The 15,931-nt window shown below is 43.5% G+C and overlaps 1 protein-coding gene across 5 annotated transcripts in view; it reads left to right on the top strand.

Annotated features, from left to right (window-relative positions):
- The window catches only part of HDAC5 (histone deacetylase 5), a 178,931-nt gene that overhangs the window by 122,580 nt on the left and 40,420 nt on the right, over positions 1-15,931 (top strand). The window lies entirely within an intron of this gene.

The raw sequence follows: 15,931 nt of genomic DNA, 5'->3' as shown, positions 1-15,931 counted from the left end.
CATTTTGTTTTGCAAGCTGTATCTCTGGATCCTGGGCCTGGCACCCAATTTATCTCTTTAGCAAGTAGGGCTTGTAGCGCGTCTCTTCCTTACAGAGGCGTTCGCTATCTTATTTTCTTATTCCCTGCATGCATGGTATCTTGTGGGGTTAAGATAGGATGATTCCGCCACCTACAAAAGAAAAAAAAGGACAGCTCTTGCAATAAGAAGGCCAGTTCTTGCGCTCTAGGTTGAGCAGGGCCTCAGCATAGGAAGGATGTATGGAGTGATACTCAAGGTGAGATAGCTCTTGGGCTGCAAATGAGTTTTAGTTAGGGGTCCTTCCTTGCTGATTTGCAATGCCTTTCACAGCTTATCGGACTTGGATTCAAATTGCGTTTGACGAGTGAATCTTACAAATTATACAAAATGAGTTCTTGTGGCTCCACTGCAAGATCCCCTGGTTTTAAAACTCCTGGAGCTGCAAGTTCAGTCCCTACTGTCCCTGGCATTAGACAAATGTTAAACTCCAGAATTTGCTCATCCTATTTCTGACACCTTTATGCCTTCCCCTTTTAATCAGTCTGAGAACGGGAGGCTGTAAAATCAACTCTGAGCAGACTTCTCAACTTGAAGGCGATAATCCCAGTTCTGAAAAACCGGGCTGCTGTTCCATTTACTTTGTAGTCCTGAGGAAAGAGGGGTCTTTCCATCTCTTTCTGGGCCTGAAGTGGGTCACCAAATGCTCGAAGGCCCCTCATTTCAGGCTGGAAACCTTAAGATCTGTAGCAGTGCAGTCAGGAGAGTTTCTGACTTTCTTGGGTTTATTTATTCTCCTAGGACAAGCAGGACGGCAGTCCTCACATGTGGGTGACATCATCCAATGGAAACCAGCCTGCTGCTATCTGCGCGTCCACGCGAGGTCCCCCTTCAGCCTCTTCTTTACTGCGGTGGGAGAGCTCCAACTCCTTGAAATTGTTTTCAAACAGATCAATTCACAACTCAATAAAACAATACATAATAAAACTACAGTAAATTTAAAAAATATACAATTAAAATTACCTACCCTTGGCCAGAGAATTAAAACATACTGCTTACGGATCTAAAACGGAAAGAGCCAAAGTTTCACCCTCTTCTGAAAAAGCAGATAATTTGGCTCCATCTGCAACTCTCTTAGTGCTGCAATCCACAGTTCAGGGCCTATGATGGAAAAAAGCCCCTTCCTAATTGTGCTTCTTTATACTTCCTTAACTGTTGATACATGAAATAAAATCTCTGATGCTGAGTGGAGGCATTTCCTTGTAAATTTCTACCAGCTGTTATACAAAGTGACTAAAGGACAGGGGGCAAAGAACTTACATTAAACTCATGATCTTAAATTGGACTCTTTGTTGAACTGGGAGCCAGTGTAGCTGCCTTAAGAAAGGAGCTGCACTGACTCTTCAGCTTAGCGATAAATCAACCTTGCTGCCATATTTTGCATAACCTGCAGCCTGTGAATGCACTTAACTGGTAACCCCATCAACAGCCCATTACAATAATCAATCTAAGGCAAAATAAAGCCAGAACCACCAACTGAAAAACTGCCAAAACTGAGAGCAGGAGGCCCAACTCTCTGGAAGTTTATCTTCATATCCTTCTCAGGATGGATCTTCAGTGTTTTTTCTTTGCTTTGCAGATCTGGGACAGCATTTTCAATTACTCTTCATCCAATCAGACCAGAGGGTTATGCACTCAAACCAGTAGATAGAGACAGAGATCAACAGGCTTGCTGATGTCACTCCTTATATACAACCATGCTGACAGCAGCCTGCTAGTATTCTCTGTCTCCAGCAGATGGTTGGCATGCATCTTGTGCTGTGGATGGTGGCCTGGTAGGCTAAAAAGGAACAATGGAGAAGACTCCTGAGGTTACAGCTTTGTGCTTCCTCCCTCAGTTGAGTGGGGTCCTTAGCAGTTAAAAAAAAAAAAAAAAGGCGGATTTGGCTCCTGAGGTGAAATTCTGAATCCCTCCCTCCGTGGAGTATAACAGGATCAGGGGGACAGTGTGAAGCTCCCTCTTCGTTCCCCATTTTCCTCCATGTCTTGTTTCCTCTTCTTTTTCCATCTCTCAGGCTCTCTCTATTTTTTGTGAGTGCTGCTCTAATGCCTTGCTGTTCACCACATCCTCTGACAACAAATTCCAGAGCTTTATTGTGCGTTGAGTGAAAAAGAATTTTCTCCGATTAGTCTTAAATGTGCTACTTGCTAACTTCATGGAATGCCCCCTAGTCCTTCTATTATTCGAAAGTGAAAATAACCGAGTCATATCTACTCGTTCAAGACCTCTCATGATCTTAAAGACCTCTATCATATCCCCCCTCAGCAGTCTCTTCTTCAAGCTGAACAGCCCTAACCTCTTCAGCCTTTCCTCATAGGGGAGCTGTTCCATCCCCTATATCATTTTGGTTGCCCTTCTCTGTACCTTCTCCATCGCAACTATATCTTTTTTGAGATGCGGCGACCAGAATTGTACACAGTATTCAAGGTGCAGTCTCACCATGGAGCGATATAGAGGCATTATGACATTTTCTCTTCTATTAACCATTCCCTTCCTAATAATTCCTAACATTCCATTTGCTTTTTTGACTGCTGTAGCACACTGAGCCGACGATTTTAAAGTATTATCCACTATGATGCCTAGATCTTTTTCCTGGGTGGTAGCTCCTAATATGGAACCTAACATCGTGTAACTACAGCAAGGGTTATTTTTCCCTATATGCAACACCTTGCACTTGTCCACATTAAATTTCATCTGCCATTTGGATTCCCAATCTTCAAGTCTTGCAAGGTCCTCCTGCAATGTATCACAGTCTGCTTGTGATTTAACTACTCTGAATAATTTTGTATCATCTGCAAATTTGATAACCTCACTCGTCGTATTCCTTTCCAGATCATTTAAATATATATTGAAAAGCACCGGTCCAAGTACAGATCATTCACTCTTTGCATTGTTGCTGATATTCTACAGCTGGATAAGGAACATACTAAGAAGATGTATTTCTACGTATTGGTGCAGATGAGTGGCAATTTTTCCAATTTCTCATGGGAACCTTCTATCATGGCAGCTTCCTTATTCTTCTGTTATCAGCACGGATCATCAAGATTGTTGGAACTCTGTCAGATTGTATAACCCACTTATCTGGGCTGGTCTTACTGTATTCAAGGAAAGGAAATTATCAAGTAACATAGTAATGATGGGAGAAAAGGACCAAATGGTCCATCCGGTCTGCCCAGCAAGCTTTTTACGGTATTTATTTATTTATAGTAATTTGTACCCCACCCAATTACCAGTTATCTGTTCTGGGCAGTTCACAATTTAACATACATAATAAGACAATCATAATAAAAACAGTAAAACACAGACTTAAAAGCTGTGTTGTGCAGGTTACCTCCATGTTTCTCTTTTATTGGGTGACGAGCCTTCTTGAAAATTCAGACAGTGCTGCTTGATGTGCCTTGCATATGGACTTGGCCATAGAAGCAGTCCTGTGCTTTTTCCCTTATTTATTTATTTGTAGGGTTTTATATACCGGTATTCGGTAGAGCCATCATAACGGTTTACAAATCTGCAATTATCATCCAACATATGCAATTATCTTACAATCAAATGGAGTTAACATAGTAGTTGGGAACAGTAGGATTTTGTGAACAATCAACATATTTTCTTAGTCGTTGAATAACAGAATATTGCGGAGAACATTTTCAAAGAACTTAACGGATCAAGGGAGTGAGCAGGGAGGGGTAGAAAAGGAGGGTACATCAGGAGAGCATGAAGGAGGAGGATTATGCTTCCGAGTTCTGTTGAGTGCTGGGATGATCAGGTGTCTGATAGTTAGAATAGAGTTTGCGGAATAAAAATGTCTGCATATCACTACCCTAGACTGTAAAAGTCAGGACCCGTGTTGGTTGTCATCTGAATCCAATACTTCTCCCCCCCCAAGCCTCCATCAAAGCAGATGAGAAGTAATTTCACCTTGGATGGACCCGGAGGTCTTTATTGGCTCTCATGGCTTGCTATCTATATTAAACCAGATGCCCTCCTGCCTTTTGACTGCTTGGATCAGGTTTTGTGCTTTGCTGCTCAATATCCCTGTGAGCTTGTAGAAGGGGGGGGGGGGGGAGTGGGGATGTGATGGGTGTGTGAAAAAAAAAAAAAAGAGAAAGGGAAAAGGAATGCAGACTGATGAAGATGATCACTTGTGTCCAGAAGAGCATACTCCCTTGTGCAATGTCTTCCTGGAGCTTGTGCTAGTGAAAAGATCATTTCCTCGCCAGCCAGCCAGACCAGTCCAAATGCATGGGTTTATGCCTCCCAATCAGCAGATGGAGACAGAGACTAATAGACTAGCTGATGCTACCCTATATAAGCTCCCATTCAGACCTCAGCCCGCCAGTATTCTTTGTCTCCAGCAGATGGCTAGGAAGCTGAGGCTTGGTTAGGCCAGGTGAAGAAGATAAAAATTTGGATGGGCAGATTCCGAGGTGAAAGTCTTATATTCTTCTCCTCTGTTGAACAAATCCAGTTGATCAGGGGGCTTCTAGTTATTGGATCAAGGTTCTTTTCTGTCGATAAGATAGCTGAATTAGCCATTCTTTCTAGGTGACGCCATCCGACTGCATGGAGGTGGAGCCATGTCTCCAAGCTTACAGAGCTTTGCTCTCCTGAGCATGCGTGGCGCTTCCTGCACAATCCTCTGAATCTCCTCAATTCTTTTTTTTTTCCACACTGCATATGGACATGTGGACCCTCTCTCTCCACTTTTTCTCCTCAAAAATATTTTTCAATTGCCACTGTGAAACCCCAACAGCACTTTTCAGTGCTATTATGTCTAAGAAGATGCCTGGTTATCTATTTCTGAGCGTATCTGGTTTAAGATTGCTAGGACAGTATTTAAATTACTCAGTCCTGATTCTCCTCCCTGGACTAATGCTTTATTAAGAATCTACAAACCTACTTGTAGGTTAAGATCATCTCAACTTGGTTTGCTCGACATACTTGCACATCTTTCCTCAACTTGTGAAACATCATTTTCTGTAGCTGCTCCAGCTTTGTGGCATACTCTTCCGTATGAGTTGCTTACACAAGACAACTTAAAAAAATTCAGGCGTCAATTAAAAAGCTTCCTTCTCCAATATGCTTATGGGATGTTCTAAATAGCTGATGATGGATAGTTATTGTTGATGAAAACTACTAATATGAACTTCCTCTGCTGAACGTCTTTTGTTTTGTCTTTTTGTTATTTATTTTGAATGTTAATGATATGATTGTTTTGTTGTATTTTGTTCTCAAATTATTTTGTGTATGTTTTATTGTAAATCGCCTAGACAGGCGATTAATACATTTTAATAAATGAAATGAAAATGAATGGATTTAAATACTGTCAATGCAGGCACATTATGTTCATAACATATGGATATAACTATTGTTATATCTGTTATATCTGTCTGGGACCCAACCACGACCAGACAACCTACTGGGATTATGGACAGATGTCCCCCCATGTGCTAAGACTTTGGGCTCAAAAAATTGCACGTCTAAGGGAGGAATAGAGGGCACTGTCTGCATTATATAGCTATGCCCTTTCTCCCCCAACCTTGGAAGGTCAGTCGACCCAGTCATTTCTGGGTCCAAAAACCCACCACCCAAGCCAATATAGACTAGCATCAATTATTGACCCAATGGGAAGCACATTGGCCCAGAATATCTTCAAAGGGCACGCAATGCTAAAAACCTAAACCCGTGGCAAAAACCACTGCACAGGCAAAACCAGCTACCGCACAGTCTAAAAGAAACATAGAAATGTCGGCAGAAGAAGACCAAACGGCCCATCCAGTCTGCCCAGCAAGCTTTCGCACTTTTTTTTCTCTCATACTTATCTGTTACTCTTGGCTCTTAGTAACCTTTTTTATTCTATTTCCCTTCCACCCCTGCCATTAATGTAGAGAGCAGTGTTGGAACTGCATCTAAGTGAAATAGCTTAATTAGTTAGGGGTATTAACCACCGCAATAAGCAAGCTACACCCATGCTTATCTGTTTATCCAGACTATGTAATTCAGTCCTTGTTGGTTGTTGCCTGAATATAGATACACGTCTCTTCATTCCCCCCTGCCGTTGAAGCAGAGAGCTATGCTGGATATGCATGAAGTGTCAGACTTTCTCCCCTGCCATTGAAGCAGAGAGCTATGCTGGATATGCATGAAGTGTCAGACTTTCTCCCCTGCCGTTGAAGCAGAGAGCTATGCTTTATATGCATTGAAAGTGAAGTATCAGGCTTATTTGGTTTGGGGTGATAACCGCCATAACAAGCAAGCTACTCCCTGCTTTTTTGTGAATGCAAATCCTTTTTTCCACATTGCCTCATTGCCGCTGAAGCTTAGAGCAGTGTTGGAGTCACATTAACCGTGTGTATGTTTATTGAATAAGGGTATTATCCAGTGGCGTAGCTACGGGTGGGCCTGGGTGGGCAGTGGCCCACCCACTTTCCATTCAGGCCCACCCAAATTTCTTTGCAAGACACTGCAGCCAATAAAAGCAGGCAGCATTAGCAGGCACCCAAGGGAGAAAAAAAAATAAAATCAGCTGGTGTGTTGCGGCTCCCGGTGTCCCACAGCCCCAGTAATACTTCCCTTTACATTCTTCCTGCCCCCGCGGGCCAATGGGAAACCTCCTATCTTCTTCCTGCCCTCGTGGGCCAATGGGAAACCTCCTATCTTCTTCCTGCCCCCGTGGGCCAATGGGAAACCTCCTCCCTTCTTCCTGCCCCCGTGGGCCAATGGGAAGCCTTCTTTCTGCCAGTGGAAGGAGGAAGCCTCTGATTGGCTGGTGGGGCAGGAAGAAGGGGGTCATCAGGGTGGGAGGAGTGGCAGTGTTCAAGCCACGGGCTGGAAATGCAGGGCAGGGAGGTGACTGGGGTGTGTGTGAGAGACAGAGCCTGGGCAGGGAGGTGACTGGGGTGTGTGAGACAGAGACTGGGCAGGGAGGGTGACTGGGGTGTGACTGGGGTGTGTGTGAGACAGAGACTGGGCAGGGAGGGTGACTGGGGTGTGACTGGGGTGTGTGTGAGACAGAGCCTGGGCAGGGAGGTGACTGGGGTGTGTGTGAGACAGAGACTGGGCAGGGAGGGTGACGGGTGTGTGTGGGGTGTGACTGGGGTGTGTGTGAGACAGAGACTGGGCAGGGAGGTGACTGGGGTGTGTGTGAGACAGAGACTGGGCAGGGAGGTGACTGGGGTGTGTGTGAGACAGAGACTGGGCAGGGAGGGTGACTGGGGTGTGTGTGGGGTGTGACTGGGGTGTGTGTGAGACAGAGACTGGGCAGGGAGGGTGACTGGGGTGTGTGTGGGGTGTGTGTGAGACAGAGCCTGGGCAGGGAGGTGACTGGGGTGTGTGTGAGACAGAACCTGGGCAGGGAGGTGACTGGGGTGTGTGTGAGACAGAGACTGGGCAGGGAGGGTGACTGGGGTGTGACTGGGGTGTGTGTGAGACAGAGACTGGGCAGGGAGGTGACTGGGGTGTGTGTGAGACAGAGACTGGGCAGGGAGGGTGACTGGTGTGTGTGGGGTGTGACTGGGATGTGTGTGAGACAGAGACTGGGCAGGGAGGTGACTGGGGTGTGTGTGAGACAGAGACTGGGCAGGGAGGTGACTGGGGTGTGTGTGTGAGAGACAGAGCTGCTGCTCCTGGTATGTGCTTTCAAGGGAAAGGAGTAGGAGAGTTGCTGGAGATGGTAAGTAAAAGTGGCATTTTAAGTTTATTTTTCTTGATTGACTGCCATTTTAATTATTGAGTATTATGTGATGTGTCTGCTGTTTTGAAATATTTTATTGATATTTGGACAATATTTAATAATTTTTATGAGTTTTGTTGGATGTTATTCTGTTCATCAGCTGTTTTGAAACATTTATTAATATAGTTTTACAATTATTTCTGTGTGGGGCTCTATAGCAGCTTGGCTTGTTCTGTTTTCCTAATAGGAGATGTATTAGTGTTTAGGACCTGATTTAATATTTGTAGTGTTGCCTTTTCATAGATAGGGTTGTTATATGTTCCATAATGCAGGTGTAACTTTGTGCGGCTTAGTTTGTGTGCATTATTGCAGATCCTGGGACTGTTAGGTGCTATATTTCTCTTTCCATTTCTCCAGGTTTGCACTGCATGCAGAGTGGCTTTTTTTGGTTTTCCATTCCAGTTTCTATCTCCATATTTATAATGTGTGGTCTTTCTGTACTTGGTGAAGGTCGGTTCTGTGTGTGTGCCTGAGGTGAGGTATTTTACTAGCATGTAGGCAATTGTATCAATCTTATTTGTGGATGCAGAGTGTATGCTTACATGATGGTAGCTTAGTAAATGACAGGGCTGGATAGCCTTTTTCTCCTGTCTACCCAGTTATCCTCTCCACACTGCTAAGGATACATCCCAGCTGTCAGCCAAAGGGTGTGACCACCTTCAAGACATCTCTTTATCCAGAACAGTCTTTTTTCTGTTCTTCCTTTGTAAAGAAATGGGGATGAATGTCAGGAGCCCCTGGACTCGATTCAGCCAATGTCAGCATCAGAGGAAGACTAAAACTAAATAGTTGAGCCATAGGAAAGGAAAAGAAATCTTCAAAGATATTTATCTGTTTTATTGATACAGATTAATAAGGCATTTGCTCAATTATGGTAAATATTTTGGTACAAATTCAATGATGAAGGAACCCTCTTTCCTATTTTCTTAAACTTATCAAACTCAGTAATTCATGACCATCATAATAGGCATCATTGTGTGGTAAAGTATACCTTTGTCACTCTGCCTTATGCTTAATCATAGGTCAGTCCATATTTTTAAGTGTTTTTGTTGCTTAATTCACCCCAGTGATATACTCCAAATTTCTAGCAATAATCTTGTGTTACATCAATTCAAGGTTACTTTTGTTGAAAATTATGAACCAAACTTATCTGGATAATACAATGTTATTACTTCTTCTTAACCACCATCGACTTTGAGCTTGATGCCCTCAAATTGTCAGCAATATGAGAATTCACTATATTGCTGTGCCCGACATTGCACAATGTTTCGGACTAGCATCGAGTCCTTCTTCAAGGGCGTAATATATTCCACAGCATGGCGTATCTTGGCGTGGTACAACATTCCAGAGGGTTTTAAAACATCTCACAGAATACTGTGATGTATGATGAGATATCTGTCTTTATAGTAGACTAGTATATGGTTCTTTGTAAGTTATGAGATACTGCCACTTGAGATCTCTTTAAGTATAATTGAAATGCTTTCATAACTATATATTAGGTTTAGCATTGGTAGCTGCTTGAAGTAATTGAGTTTAAAATATTAAAAGTATAACAGCTGTAGCAGATTATTTAGAAATCTATTGTCAGGTGTGTGTGTGTGTGTGTGAAAGTATTTATCAATAAGAATATGAATTCCATGGCTCAGACTTTTAGTGCCCACCCATGTTAACCTTGGGCCCAGCCAAAAATTCATTTCTGGCTACACCACTGGTATTATCACAAGGTGTAGTAGCCGTCGTTCCCATGAGCCACCCACTCTTCATTCACATCCTCTAGACTTTATGGATCCACAGTGTTTATCCCACCCCCTTTGAAGTCCTTTACAGTTTTGGTCTTCACCACTTCCTCCGGAAGGTCATTCCAGGCATCCACCACCCTCTCTGTGAAGAAATACTTCCTGACATTGGTTCTGAGTCTTCCTCCTTGGAGTTTTAAATCGTGACCCCTGGTTCTGCTGATTTTTTTCCAACGGAAAAGGTTTGTCGTTGCATGGCAAAACACGCAGTCGATTCGAGAAGCGTCGGAAGCTCACTCACAACATGTGTCAAAGACAGCTACAAAGCACATGAAGCACAAGTTGCATGATGCTCTGCTGCGCAATGCATTGACTCAACCAACGCATCCAGCGCTGAAACAGAGCATCAGAGTAAGTGCTAATGAGTGCTATGAAGTACGACAGACCAGAGCAGATGCACACAACACATACATCTGCTATGAAGCAAAAGATCGATTCAGTGATGCAAATGATGCAACATGGACTTGTACCCTGGAGGAAAAACTGGGAGAAAATGGGTGAGGTGGAACAACAGTAGACCAAATTAAAAGGAGCTAATACGATCTGGCAAAAAGAGCAGCATTCAAAAAGTGTAAAGGATCTAAAAAAAAAATAACACGAGGAAGAATATCTGTTAAAAATGAGGAAGACGAAAAAAGAAATCAGGAAACAAAAAGTCAAGCGGAAGAAAAATTGTCAAAGAGGTAAAGAGAGGAGACAAAACATTTTTCAGATATATCAGAGAAAGAAAGGAGGCCCGAAGTGGTCCAGTGAAATTGAAAGGTGACTAGGAGCAATGTGTGGAGAGAGATGAAGAAATGTCAGAAATATTAAACAAATACTTCAGTTCGGTGTTCACTATTTTTTTATTTTTATTTAGATTTTTATATTCTGCTTTTCACACTTTTTTCCAGCATTTCAAAGCAGATTACATTCAGGTACTGTAGGTATTTCCCTATCCCCAGAGGGCTTACAATATTAGTTTGTACCTAAAGAAGACCCTGGAGAAAGACCGGTGCTGGTTGACAAGACCATAGATGAAGATAGGAAAACTGAAAGTGGACAAGGCCATGAGGCCGGATGAGGTTCATCCCAGGATACCGAGGGAGCTCAGATATGTGCTGGTGGGCCTGCTGCATGACCTGGAAATGGGAGTGGTGCCAAATGATTGGAGAAAAGTGTTGGTGGTTGCACTCCACAAGAGTGGTAGCAGAGAGGAAGCTGGAAACTACAGGCTGGTTAGCCTCACCTCGGTGGTGAGAAAATTAATGGAGACTCTTCTGAAGGAAAGGATAGTGAAGTGTCTACAGTCAGGGGGATTGCTAGACCCAAGGCAGCATGGATTCACCAGGGGAAGATCCTGCCAGACAAATCTGATTGATTTTTTTGATTGGGTGACTAAAGAACTGGATCGAGGAAGAGTGCTCGATGTGATCTACTTGGATTTCACCAAAGCTTTTGATACGGTCCCGCACAGGAGGTTTATGAATAAAATGAGAAGCTTGGGAGTATGTGCAAAGGTGTTGGAGTGGATTACAAACTGATTGACGAATAGAAGGCAGCGTGTGATGGTAAATGGAACCTACTCTGACGAGAGAATGGTGTTAAGCGGAGTGCCACAAGGATCGGTGTTGGGACCAGTTCTTTTCAATATCTTTGTGAGCAACATTGCGGAAGGGGTAGAAGGTAAAGTTTGTCTATTTGCGGATGATACTAGGATCTGCAACAGAGTGGACACACCGGAAGGAGTAGAGAGAATGAGACATAATTTAAGGAAACTTGAATGGTGGTTGAAGATATGGCAACTGGGATTCAATGCCAAGAAGTGCAGTCATGCATCTGGGGTGTGGTAATCCAAAAGAGATGTATGTGATGGGGTGTGAAAGGCTGTTGTGCATGGAGCACATCAACCGAGGACACTAAATTTTAAGGCCTGGGTAAACAAATAGCAGTGGGGCTTATTTGCTGATGCAGCTATTACTATGCAGCTGTTACTACCCTTAACCAATAAAGCTGATACTTTTGATGCTATCACAAGCATGCTGGGCAGACTGGGTTGACCGTTTGTTCCTTTTCTGCCATCATTTCTATGTTTCTGTGTTTCCTTCAGTTAATTTCCCATTGTGACAAAGTCTTTATTTGTGAAATTCAAAACTTGAGTCTTTGTGTGACTTCTCTGTATCCTGTTCACAATATCAAACCATACCATCTGATGATGGCTGGTGCTCAGGTGAGCCCCTACCTGAATATAAGAGACAATATCCCCATTAGTGAGCACTAGACAGAGTATCACACCCTCCCTCATGGGTTCCATTACCATTTGTTTGAGCTTTGAAGGGCATGTACTATCTCTTTACTTCTTGTAGATTCCGCAAAAGGGATGCTCCAATCTACATCCAGCAGGTTAAAATCTCCAACGAGCAACACTTCTTCCTTCTTTCCCACCTTTTGATTGTCTTTGGTCAGATCTCTGACCAGTTCTTCTATTTGAGTCAGAGGCCTGTAGATCACACTAGTAAAAATGGAAGCACAAGCTTCTTTTTTTAGGATGGTCCATAATGCTTCTTCTCTACTCCCACATCCTTTGCAATTCAGTTGCTTGGATATTGTTTTTGACATAAAGAGCTATGCCTCCCCCTTTTCTGTCCTCTCTGTCCTTCCTTAACAAGTTATAGCCTGGAATAGCCATATCCCAATCATGAGACTCAGTGAAACATGTCTCTGTAACAGCAGCAGTGTCCAAGTCTACCTTCACCATTAGGGCCTGCAGGTCTGGGATTTTATTGCCTAAACTATGAATATTTGTGGTCATGGATTTCTAGCTCCTCTTCCTTAGTCACCTTTTCTGCTTTTTTTTGAATTGATTGATTTTGTCACTTTCTCTTCCCTTTTCCCGTATTGCTTGAGGGGACATACCAATGTCACTGGCTACTTCCATCCATTTCCAGACTCTAGTTTAAATGCCTGATAATTTATGATCTGAATTTTTCACTTAGCATCCTCTTTTCTGCCATAGACAAATGTAGGCCATCCTTACCATATAATCTTTTATCCCAGGATCTCACAGTAGCAATGTGGTACATAAACAAACAGGGAGGCACAGGCTCTTATCTGCTCTGCCAGGAAGCCGTGCAGATTTGGGCTCGGGCTCTAGAGCACTCCATGCATCTCTGAGCAACTTATCTGGCAGGCATACAAAACGTCCTAGCGGACGATCTCAGTTGACATTTCCATCCCCACGAATGGTCTCTGGATCCACGTGTAGCGAGCAAAATCTTTCAACACTGGGGTCGCCCAACCATAGACCTCTTTGCGTCCAAATTGAACCACAAAGTGGAAAGGTTCTGCTCCCTCCACGGCCATCGACAAGCATTCCCCAGGGATGCCTTTTGCTCACCCCTGGAACATAGGACTTCTATATGCATATCCTCCAATTCCGCTCATAGCCAAAACTCTTGTGAAGCTACAACAGGACAGAGGGACAATGATCCTCATAGCCCTGTACTGGCCTCGACAAGTATGGTTTCCCATACTTCTCGATCAGAGAGCCAATTCGCCTGGGCACAGCACCCACTCTCGTAACTCAGAATCAGAGCAAGTTGCATCATCCTAACCTGACAACTCTTGCCCTGACAGCTTGGATGTTGAAAGCTTAATTCTGCAACCACTTAATCTTTCAAACCAAGTCTCTAAAGTTCTTGTAGCTTCACGAAAGCCTTCCACACGTAAATCTTACCACTTTAAGTGGACTAGATTTACAAAATGGTGCACACAAAAAGGTTTTGACCCTTTCTCTTGCCCCACTCCTTCTTTACAAGATTACCTATGCCACCTTTCGGATTCTGGTCTCCAGACATCCTCTGTAAGGGTATACCTAAGTGCCATAGCGGCATACCACAAGGGAATAGGGGATGCGCCAATAACAGCACAACCCCTAATAAGTAGGTTTATGAGAGGCTTACTTCACCTTAAGCCTCCCATTCGACCACCGGTCACTGAATGGGACCTAAATATAGTACTGACGAGACTCATGCGGTCACCGTTAGAGCCTCTACATTCCTGTGATGAAAATTTTCTTACATGGAAAGTACTTTTCTTAGTAGCCATTACATCGGCTAGGAGGGTCAGTGAGTTGCAAGCTCTCGTCACATACTCACCCTACACAAGGTTCCTGCATGACAGATTAGTCCTTCGCACTCACCCCAAATTCCTACCAAAAGTAGTAACGGATTTTCACATCAGTCAATAGTCTTGCCTACTTTCTTTCCAAAACCTCACTCTCACCAGGGAGAGAGAGTCTTACACACCTTAGACTGTAAACATGTGCTAGCTTTTTACCTGAACCGCACAGCGGTCCATAGGAAATCCACCCAACTCTTTGTTTTTTTTTGACAAAAATAAACCAGGAGTTGCGGTAGAAAAACAGAATCTCTCCAACTGGCTAGCAGACTGTATTGAATTCTGTTATGAAAAAGCAAAAATTCCTCTCCAGGGGCGAGTAAAAGCACACTCAGTAAGGGCTGTGTCGAAATCAGTAGCACACTATCGTTCAGTGCCCATTCTAGACATATGTAAAGCTGCAACATGGAGTTCCCTTCACACCTTTGCAGCTCATTATTGTTTGGACAAAGAAGGATGACAAGATTCAGCTTTTGGACAATCTGTCTTAAAGAACATATTTCCAGTATAACTCCAACTCCTTCTACATCCATCCTGCTGTGATTTTCAGGCTGCCTCATTTTTTCCAGCAGTACACCAGTTGTGCTTGTTGCACAAGTTGTATGCTGTTGGTATAATATAAGGATGACTCAGCCTTGCTAATCACCCATATGTGAGGATTATCATCCTGCTTGTCCTGGGATAAAGCAAAATTGCCTACCTTGTAATAGGTGTTATCCCAGGACAGCAGGATGTAGTCCTCACAGAACCCACCCGCCACCCCGCGGAGTTGGATCCGATACGTTTTATTATTTTATTTTTTTAGCTCACGCATAATGCTACAAACGAGACTGAAGGGAGACCCCTGTGGCTGAGAATATCATGGCATGCTGGGCATGCTTAGTAGGCCCACAGTGCCAACCAAAAGTTTCTAGAAACTTTTGACAGAAGTTTTCCGTACCAGGGCTCCATCTGATGATGTCACCCATATGTGAGGACTACATCTTGCTGTCCTGGGATAACACCTATTACAAGGTAAGCAATTTTGCTTTACCAAGTAATGAAAGATTTAGTATCCATGTGAAAGTAGAGTCCGATAGCTGGTCAAAAGAGAGAGACCTAGAATCTGTTTATTCTTAAGGTGGTGTGGTTTGGTAACCGTCTGTTTCGCCGGATGGATTTCGCAGCTGCAGACTTTGTGGTGTAGGGAGCCCTTTTTGGGGGTTTTCAAGCAAGACAGTGAAGATTCATATGGTTCTTTCATTCCTCCCTAAGGTGGTTTCACCCTGTTCATCTTAACCGGATGGATGGTATGTCTCTCGAATGGAGAAAAGTATGCTTAACTTCATCATCTAGATGTTAGGAGAGCTCTTGTGTGGTATGTATAGGTCACTAATAGTTTCAGAACCTCTGAGCATCACTTTGTTCTGTTTAGTGGTTCTAGAAAGGGTGGAGCAGCTTCGAAAGCTTTGATAGCTCATTGGATTAAGGAAGTTATAGGGGAGGCTTTCATATCCAAGGGATTGCCACTTTGCAAGAAATTTAGGGCATATTCTATCGGGGTGCAGGCAGCTTCATGGCCTTAACTTGGCGTTGCCTTTGGAGATTCACAGAGCAATGATCTGGTCTTTCTTGCATACTTCTTTGAAGCACCATTATCACAACCTTCGAGCCAGGGAAGGGGCTTCCTTTGGTTCAGAAGTCTTGAGAGCAGACGTGGCAGTGTCCCACCTCGGTAGAGGGATAGCTTGGAGGTTCCACAACTGGCAGCACTGTTTTTTTTGTCAGGCTGCAGGTAATGATTGGGGGCACTGGTGAAAGTGTGAAAATGGCAGGTGACTGTATTCATGGAAAAGAAATTATCAGGTGAGTAGTCATTTCAGCTTCCTTGAGTTCAGCCAGACCAGCCCAGGACCCTTCCCGTTCTGCCAAATGTATTATTCTCTTGATTAATTTTCAGAATAATTGCTTGTTTGTGCTGTTCGGTGAGATGGATATTAAGGTAATAAACCTTATCAAGGATGCAAGATATGTCTCTTCTGTTTTTTGTTGTCTGTTGTTCTTCCTTGGAAGCCCTCTGGTATTTTGAATAGGGTGTGAGAGAAAGGTATAGTATATTAATAATGTTTATCTTAGCTTGTTACATAGAATTCTGGCAGGCTGAGGTCAGCACGAGAGCCTATATAAGGT

The sequence above is a fragment of the Rhinatrema bivittatum genome, chromosome 12, assembly GCF_901001135.1.
Source record: "Rhinatrema bivittatum chromosome 12, aRhiBiv1.1, whole genome shotgun sequence".
Taxonomy (NCBI): domain Eukaryota; kingdom Metazoa; phylum Chordata; class Amphibia; order Gymnophiona; family Rhinatrematidae; genus Rhinatrema; species Rhinatrema bivittatum.
This window is presented reverse-complemented; position numbering and strand designations above follow the sequence as displayed.